Here is a 9280-nt window from a genome sequence, read left to right on the forward strand (position 1 = left end):
ACCCAACAGACAACATCAAATGCACAACACAGCATCACATCATGGAATGATGATCACAACTTGTGTGGGACAACTGTCAAAGCAAAGTCTTGACTGAAAAATTCAGTACAGTTCGTACTGAATTTCAAACTTCAAGGAATATTTTGTTCTTTAAAAGACACATTAAAAAGGAAAGAATTCAGTAGCTGCAAAGACAAAACTATAGAGTTGTCACTGAATAATGACTTTCTTTGGATGTTTTTTTCTAACTTTTAGATTTTTATCCTATTTAAAAAATAGATTGAAATAAAATTTAAAACCCCCTCAAATACCTCTGAAATCCAGTACCTAAATATTTAGATATACCTGTGCCCTTCCACATAAAAAGTTGTTCAAATTCACTTGCTACTATAATTGAGTTACATCATGCTTCATCAAATGTTGCAGTCACTTCAATAACTTTTTTATTTCATTTTAGAAGCGTTGAAACAGAATCCCTGTTGTACAAAAATTTGGGTTTCACTTTCATGCAGAGGATCCAATACGAAGATAGGAAAGTAAAAAATTAGCATATTAACAAATCAACTACTTTGCAGAGTGATTGCACAATGCACTAGAGGATCAAGTTCCTTTCAACAATTCATTTTCAATTTGGTGACAAATCATGATATACAATTCCTTTTCTATCACGTTTTGATTTCAATCTACCTACCTACATGCACGGAGAAATATTCTTGCTAGGAGTATGTAGGAACAAGGTTTAGATCTTCATATTGGTATAGGAATAATTTGATGCCTGCCTTCACTAGAGGAGAAAATGCCTATGTTTGCGATAGTGATGGCAAACAATGAGCTTTTGTGGAAAATTCTTGGCATCTGGAAGGGTGTTAAATGAACGCTTTGTTAGGCTATTGCTTTGTTTTGTTGATAGCCAGAGCACTTCCTTTCTATCTTTGGCATTTATTGTTCTTTGCAAATTGCTTTCCTCAGCCGCTATAGCAATACAATTTAACACTACTTCAAGCATATCCTCACTTGGGACTGGAAAACATTGACAAAGATATGGATCAATTAATCATCAGAAATTCCTCAAAGTCATTAGGATGGAACTTACTCTCCTATATCAGGGTTCAGTTGTCTGCTAGGAATACAGCAAGTAAAATTTAGCACAAACAACTTTAAATATTTATCTTTTCCTCAATAATCATCTTCAGGCCAGATGACACACTGTTAACGTGCTAACTCAGCCATTGTATTGATTACAAAAAAGAAGAATTACATACACTTCTATAGATTTGATCTGTATTTACACTCACTAGTCAATGTTTTCTGCTGAAAAGAATAAACTCTAGGGGAAAAAAAATCCTATTAAGGTAAAATTAATAACTTAGGTAAAAACCAAGTTAAAATAGCTGGGACACATACCAAAGTTTTTCACATGGGCAGATCTATTACTCAGCACTTCAGACCTGAATGTGAGCTTTGACCCAGCACAGCTTGGAAGAACACCACGCCAAATTTGAGATCTCAAGCCGAAGAACAACCAGATAGATTTTCGTTCTTTATTTTCTGTACAGAGGGCAGAAAGTATGCTGCTTTACCATTTTCCCTCATGGAGAAGCACGGTTATTTAGCTCTTTGCACAGTGATACAACTTCAACAGCCACACCTTACCCAGGCACTTAATTTTAAGGACACCATTAATCTAATTAGAACCAAACAAATATCAGCACGTTTCAGCTTCAATGGTTACATAAATCCTTTGTTACAAGCTGAGAGTTTCTGCAATGAAGTGGACAAGCAGGAAAGGAATAATGAATGGAAGTTTGCGACTATTCCTCTGCAAATTTAGTCCAACAGAAGTTGCAAGAGCTGGATTTAGTTTTCCACCCCACCCGTCACATTTTTCACTCAATTATGCAAGGAATTCTCATGTCTCAAATCTTAGTGTTATAAATCAGATTTGCAGTTTGATTCCAGTAAGTGGTTTCAAATAGAATAAATTCTATCACAATTAACAGAATTCATGGAATTTGGTGTGTTTTCCATCTAAATTTATCTGTCTCTGCATAGGCATTCTCATCTCAGGGATTCACAAGAACATCAGACTCATGCTTCACATACAATTCCTTGTTTTATTGTTGGACTAAAAACACATGTGCCATTTAGAGTTGCAGCTTCTGTACACTCAGGATTTAGAATAGATGTTCTCCTTCAATGACAAGTAATCATTTTCTAGTCCTGTTTCCTACTCTGAAGTGAAAAAGCTCTAAAATACAGTTGGACCAATAAAACCCAATGATACAGTACCTACTGCATGTTTCCAGCTGGAGTAGCATACGCAATTATCAGGAGTAAAATATCTAGAATTCTACTATGTAATATTCTTATATGTATATCAGTATATAAATGCAAGGTGTCTTACATATCTCTTTAAAATAAGACTAAAATTGTTGCATGCTCTAAAAAAATACTTCCAGACTGCCAAAATTTAAGAAGTTTTACAATTAAAAATGGGGTTTTATGAAGTTATTTTACGTCATTTTTAATTATAGTCTGAAATGGTATAGCACTTACTTTGAGAAGAAGAACAATCTGCAATGCAACTAAAGTAATTTTTTATCTGTCACTAAATAGAAGATGAACCATTCCAATCTCCCTGGAATAAAAGCATATCTTTTGGCAAAGTTCTCACTCTGCTCTATTCCTCTTCGTGCTGTGAAATACATGAGGAAGTAGAACAGGACAAGAAATTAAAAAACAAACCACACTAACTTTGTATTTTGAATTTCTTGCTCACTCTTGTATCTGTATAATCCATACCTTGAATTTATCAAAAATCTAAACTCAAAATACTTGGAACAAAGATGAAGTGTAGGATCATCCGCGGACAGCAGGGAGAAGGAATTCTGCTGACCTGAGATTCTAGAATACGTGGTTTTATTGCATGGGTCGTGGGTAAAAAGGGCCTTGCCTTCAGCCACCAGCCTCGGCTGAAGGGAAGTCCCAGAGAGAGCGAGAGGAAGAGCAAGGAATTGAGAGGAAGAAGTAAGAGCTAAAAGAGGTAGAAGTAAAAGCCAGGAATAGAGAGCGAGGTCTGTCTTACAATGTATTATATCTCTTTTTGTGATGAATATTCTAATTTACAGTGACCAACCAATACAAGACACAAAATCCTATAGAATCTACATATAGCCTATAAGAACTACTACATTACCATACTATGTTATATTTTAAACTCTAAAAACTACTCTTTAGACTTTTCTGTTTTGCTACATTGACCTTTGGTTCCTTAGCTAGCAGAAGGGTATCATTCCATCAAAAGGGATTCTTCTTCAGCTAGCTAGGCTATTGTTTTTAGGTTATATAGTAACTAAGACTCGGTATCTTACAACTCAAAGTAAGCTTCCATTTCTATTACAGGTTTCATATTTTCAGAATCTTTTCCTAAACAATCATATTTATAAGGTCTCCCTGATTCATCTTCCCCAACATCGAAGCTAAAAAAAATCATCAACTACTTCCCTGAAATAAATTCTGAAATAGTTTGGCAGAGATTAATAGTTCTTAAAAAAACCCTATTCACTAGCATGAGTCTGAGGAGCTAAACAACGTGCCTATAAACAGTCTGCAATTTTTTAAAAAAAATATCTTTATATCATTCAAAAAAAATTTTAATGTGCCAAATCTTATTACTATTAGAAACAGATTGCTCATAAAATAAGAATTGCTCTATTGATTATGAATTTTTCGGCACCAAGATAATAAACACTGATTAACCAATACTACTTGAGATACTCGATTTTTTTCCCCTAAAGTGATTTCTCGCTTCCCGGGCTAGGAGACCCTCTTGCGATACTGCAGTAACTTCTCTGGTTGCGCAGAGCCCAGAAAGCACACGGGGCTGCTGCTCCAAGCAAAGCTACAAGAAACAGCCTCAGAGAGCACAAGATCTGCCGAAAAAGCGATTTCTTGCTTCCCAGACTAGGAGACCCACTTGCATGGCTGCGGTAGCTTCTCTGCTTGTGGAGAGCCCAAAAACCGCGCGGGGCTGCTGGTCCAAGCAAAGCTACAGAAAGAGCCACCGAGAGCACTTAGATCCGCCTAAAGCAATTTCTTGCTTCCAGGCTAGGAGACTGTCTTGGTTTTGATAGACAGGTATTTGCCAGGGAAGGTTGGAGTCTCTCTTGGAATGTGGACATTCGATCCAACATGGAATATGATGAAATGCAATGCAAAGACAAGAACCTTGCACACGTTTATAGCAGCACATCAGCTGCAGAGCACTACAAACATTTTGAAGGAAAGGAACTAAGGTCCCCTAGTGGCAGCAAGAGCCACTTGTTTCCTTTAGGACAGAAGGTGCTCCTAAACCAGGACTACAACAAAAACCCCACACATTCAAGGACCTTGCAGAGCTCTGTTCATTTGCCCAAGCAAGCCAGAGTTAGATAGAATTGTGCAACTCCCTACTGCCCTATTATCAAGGGTCAGCAAGGGAGAAGATCCCAGTTCAGGCTCCCCCAGCCCATCTCCAGGTTTCTCTATAAGCCCTCCAAGGGGCTACCTGCTCCCACTGCAGAACAGAAGCAGCACCCAGTCAGCAGCTCCTCAGTCCTGGCAGGTCAGCGGCACTTCCAGGAGCACACCAGACTGGCAGCAAACTGCCCAAAGGGCACTCAGCCCTAGACCCTATTCAAACCCTCCAAAGTAACTTGGCCAGGGGGCAGGGTCAGCACCAAAGACACAGACACCAACCTCAGGAGCTCAGGGTCTTTGGCGACAGCTCAGAGCAGCCAAGAACCTCCCAAGGAGAAGCTCAGCAATGCTCCCCAGCACTGCTACCCAAGGTGACCTACAGGGACTGAGATCCAGCACCAGGGACCCTGAGCCTCACCCCCAGCAGCTGGGAATCCCCTGTCACAACCCAGCCCTGGAGAGCCCCCCCAGAACTGGCAATTCCCGCGGGTGCGTCCGCCCGCAGGCCAAGAGGCTCCGGCTGTGCCGGGACAGGGCCCAGGTCGGGCAAATGCTGCAATAAACAGGCGCACACAACTCCCACGGCGGGAACAGCTGGGCTCAGCCTCCTCCGGCGTCGCCCCAAAGCCTGGCCAGGGCTTCAGGAGCAATGCAGGAGCTGCCTTTGGCCCCGCTCCTCCCAACAAGGCCACAGGACTCATCTCAGGGCCCTGTCCGGCCTCTGAACACAGAAAGGTCAAGCCATGTTTCACTAATGAGCACGGACCTAGCCCAGAACACTAATGATCCTGGCTACCGCACTGCCGACAGGATACAAACACAACATCTGGGTTGAAGGCTCACCCAGAGGTCAGCTTTGCCTCAAGACTCTGCTTCAGGCCTCAGGCCTTCAGGAAGTCCCAAGGTGCTTGAACCTCTGCGCAAAGCCTGCTCCCATCTCCTGTGGAACCTCACAGATCAGGCAGCACTTCCTCGGCCCACTCCTGAGGCTATTTAGCCTGCCAGCAAAGAGCAGGGGCTGACCTGGGAATGACAGAAGGCAGGGAGGGGAAAGGACCCTTTTGCTTCCATCCAGAAAGCCAAAGGCCGTCAAAAAAACCCTCTGGTGAACACCTGAGCAGCACCAGGAGATGAAAGGCCTGGCACTCCTGACTCCCAGAGCTCCCAGCGCTGCCTTGCCCCTCACCTTCAGCCCTCGTCTTGGACAGCAAGGCAATCCCAGGGACAGAAATCCAGGCTCCTGCTGCTCCTGGACGGAGGCACCCAACAGCTCTGTGCTGGCTGAACATGGCAGCAAAATCAGGATGCTGCTCTTCCTTGGGCAAAACTCCAGCCACTAAAAAGCTGGAACGCAGGACAACCCTGCCTCTCCACTGGGGCACTTGGATCCAGCCCTACTGACACATGGACATTTGAGACAGGAATCCATAACCCTCTGTGAAATCACATCACAGCCTCCAGGTGTTTTCCTGCTCGTGTCCTCACTTACCTGGCATAGGCTTCTTCCAAGGCTTTGCAGACACTTTGCCTCTAGCCAAAAAGATTAACATCGCCTTCTTTCCAGCTTTCAAGAAGTCACAGCAAGTCATCCTGGTCCCATGTTCCACATCAGATTCTCCTGTAAAAAGAAAGATATTTTTTCTGTTCAGATCATTTCTCAAGCTGTCAAGAAAAGCAGGATCCCACATGCACTCCCAGAAATTCTCTCAACACCATTTGCTGCTTCTCTCTCTGGCAGGGCACCAACAAGTCCTGGGACACTTCTTGTTCCCTGCTGGCCAGTGACCTTGAGCGATAAAAGAAGGCACCAGTATTGCTGCTAATTTTACAGCCACAGGCTTTGAACTTTCCACAAGTTAAAAGCAGAAGCAGACACTCCTCATCGGGCTCGAGTTCTCGCTTCCTGGCCCAGGAGACGCGCGGCCGCAGCTGCTCGAGCTTCTCTACCACTGCAGAGCGCGCCGAACACGGCAGGCGCACGGCAGGTGACGAACAAGCGACTTCTCCAATCCCGGCCCCGGAGAGGCGTGGCCGCCGCTCCTCGAGCTCCTCCGCCTCTGCACAGCGCTGCACGCACGGCAGGAGCACCGGAAGTGACGAAACAGCGAGGCCACGCTTCCCGGCCCGGGAGACGCGTGTCTGCCGCTCCTCGAGGATCTCAGCCGCCGCAAAGCACGCCGAGCAGGTAAGCGCACTGCAGATAATGAATAAGTGAAATCTTGCTTCCCAGCCCCGAAAATGCACTTTCGGTGCTGGAGGAGCTTCTCTGCTTGTGGGCAGCACGGAAACCGCGCCCAGCCGCTGTTCGCAGCCAGCCTGCAGCATACCGCCGGAGAGTGCACTAGGCGCGGCCAAACGGCGTTTGCTCGCTTCCCAGGCTAGGAGAAGCACTTGCCGTGCTGCAAACAGCTTCTCTGCCTGTGGAGAGCTCGGAAACAGCGTTTGACGCTGTTCCAGGCCGGCCTGCGAGCGAACTGCCGGAGAGTGCACTCGGCGCGGCCAAACGGCGTTTGCTCGCTTCCCAGGCTAGGAGAAGCACTTGCCGTGCTGCAAGCAGCTTCTCTGCCTGTGGAGAGCTCGGAAACAGCGTTTGACGCTGTTCCAGGCCGGCCTGCGAGCGAAGCGCCGGAGAGTGCACTCGGCGCAGCCAAACGGCGTTTGCTCGCTTCCCAGGCTAGGAGAAGCACTTGCCGTGCTGCAAACAGCTTCTCTGCCTGTGGAGAGCTCGGAAACAGCGTTTGACGCTGTTCCAAGCCGGCCTGCAAGCGAACCGCCGGAGAGTGCACTCGGCGCGGCCAAACGGCGTTTGCTCGCTTCCCAGGCTAGGAGAAGCACTTGCCGTGCTGCAAACAGCTTCTCTGCCTGTGGAGAGCTCGGAAACAGCGTTTGACGCTGTTCCAGGCCGGCCTGCGAGCGAAGCGCCGGAGAGTGCACTCGGCGCGGCCAAACGGCGTTTGCTCGCTTCCCAGGCTAGGAGAAGCACTTGCCGTGCTGCAAACAGCTTCTCTGCCTGTGGAGAGCTCGGAAACAGCGTTTGACGCTGTTCCAAGCCGGCCTGCGAGCGAACCGCCGGAGAGTGCACTCGGCGCGGCCAAACGGCGTTTGCTCGCTTCCCAGGCTAGGAGAAGCACTTGCCGTGCTGCAAACAGCTTCTCTGCCTGTGGAGAGCTCGGAAACAGCGTTTGACGCTGTTCCAGGCCGGCCTGCGAGCGAAGCGCCGGAGAGTGCACTCGGCGCGGCCAAACGGCGTTTGCTCGCTTCCCAGGCTAGGAGAAGCACTTGCCGTGCTGCAAACAGCTTCTCTGCCTGTGGAGAGCTCGGAAACAGCGTTTGACGCTGTTCCAGGCCGGCCTGCGAGCGAACGGCCGGAGAGTGCACTCGGCGCGGCCAAACGGCGTTTGCTCGCTTCCCAGGCTAGGAGAAGCACTTGCCGTGCTGCAAACAGCTTCTCTGCCTGTGGAGAGCTCGGAAACAGCGTTTGACGCTGTTCCAGGCCGGCCTGCGAGCGAAGCGCCGGAGAGTGCACTCGACGCGGCCAAACGGCGTTTGCTCGCTTCCCAGGCTAGGAGAAGCACTTGCCGTGCTGCAAACAGCTTCTCTGCCTGTGGAGAGCTCGGAAACAGCGTTTGACGCTGTTCCAGGCCGGCCTGCGAGCGAAGCGCCGGAGAGTGCACTCGGCGCGGCCAAACGGCGTTTGCTCGCTTCCCAGGCTAGGAGAAGCACTTGCCGTGCTGCAAACAGCTTCTCTGCCTGTGGAGAGCTCGGAAACAGCGTTTGACGCTGTTCCAAGCCGGCCTGCGAGCGAAGCGCCGGAGAGTGCACTCGGCGCGGCCAAACGGCGTTTGCTCGCTTCCCAGGCTAGGAGAAGCACTTGCCGTGCTGCAAGCAGCTTCTCTGCCTGTGGAGAGCTCGGAAACAGCGTTTGACGCTGTTCCAGGCCGGCCTGCGAGCGAAGCGCCGGAGAGTGCACTCGGCGCGGCCAAACGGCGTTTGCTCGCTTCCCAGGCTAGGAGAAGCACTTGCCGTGCTGCAAACAGCTTCTCTGCCTGTGGAGAGCTCGGAAACAGCGTTTGACGCTGTTCCAGGCCGGCCTGCGAGCGAACCGCCGGAGAGTGCACTCGGCGCGGCCAAACGGCGTTTGCTCGCTTCCCAGGCTAGGAGAAGCACTTGCCGTGCTGCAAACAGCTTCTCTGCCTGTGGAGAGCTCGGAAACAGCGTTTGACGCTGTTCCAGGCCGGCCTGCGAGCGAAGCGCCGGAGAGTGCACTCGGCGCGGCCAAACGGCGTTTGCTCGCTTCCCAGGCTAGGAGAAGCACTTGCCGTGCTGCAAACAGCTTCTCTGCCTGTGGAGAGCTCGGAAACAGCGTTTGACGCTGTTCCAAGCCGGCCTGCGAGCGAAGCGCCGGAGAGTGCACTCGGCGCGGCCAAACGGCGTTTGCTCGCTTCCCAGGCTAGGAGAAGCACTTGCCGTGCTGCAAACAGCTTCTCTGCCTGTGGAGATCTCGGAAACAGCGTTTGACGGTGTTCCAAGCCGGCCTGCGAGCGAACCGCCGGAGAGTGCACACGGCGCGGCCAAACGGCGTTTGCTCGCTTCCCAGGCTAGGAGAAGCACTTGCCGTGCTGCAAACAGCTTCTCTGCCTGTGGAGAGCTCGGAAACAGCGTTTGACGCTGTTCCAGGCCGGCCTGCGAGCGAACCGCCGGAGACTGCACTCGGCGCGGCCAAACGGCGTTTGCTCGCTTCCCAGGCTAGGAGAAGCACTTGCCGTGCTGCAAACAGCTTCTCTGCCTGTGGAGAGCTCGGAAACAGCGTTTGACGCTGTTC

The 9280-nt window shown here is 49.1% G+C and overlaps 1 long non-coding RNA gene across 1 annotated transcript; it reads right to left on the minus strand.

Moving 5' to 3' along the window:
- Positions 1–4829: 4829 nt before the first annotated feature.
- Positions 4830–6397, minus strand: LOC136301571 (uncharacterized). Its single transcript, XR_010723901.1, has 3 exons — positions 6172–6397; positions 5948–6076; positions 4830–5481 (listed from the first exon to the last, which is right to left on the minus strand). It is a non-coding gene; the product is annotated as an uncharacterized lncRNA (long non-coding RNA).
- Positions 6398–9280: the final 2883 nt, after the last annotated feature.

The sequence above is a fragment of the Chamaea fasciata genome, unplaced genomic scaffold (assembly GCF_029207755.1).
Source record: "Chamaea fasciata isolate MVZ Bird 193981 ecotype frontalis unplaced genomic scaffold, bChaFas1.0.hap1 SCAF_26, whole genome shotgun sequence".
Lineage (NCBI taxonomy): Eukaryota > Metazoa > Chordata > Aves > Passeriformes > Sylviidae > Chamaea > Chamaea fasciata.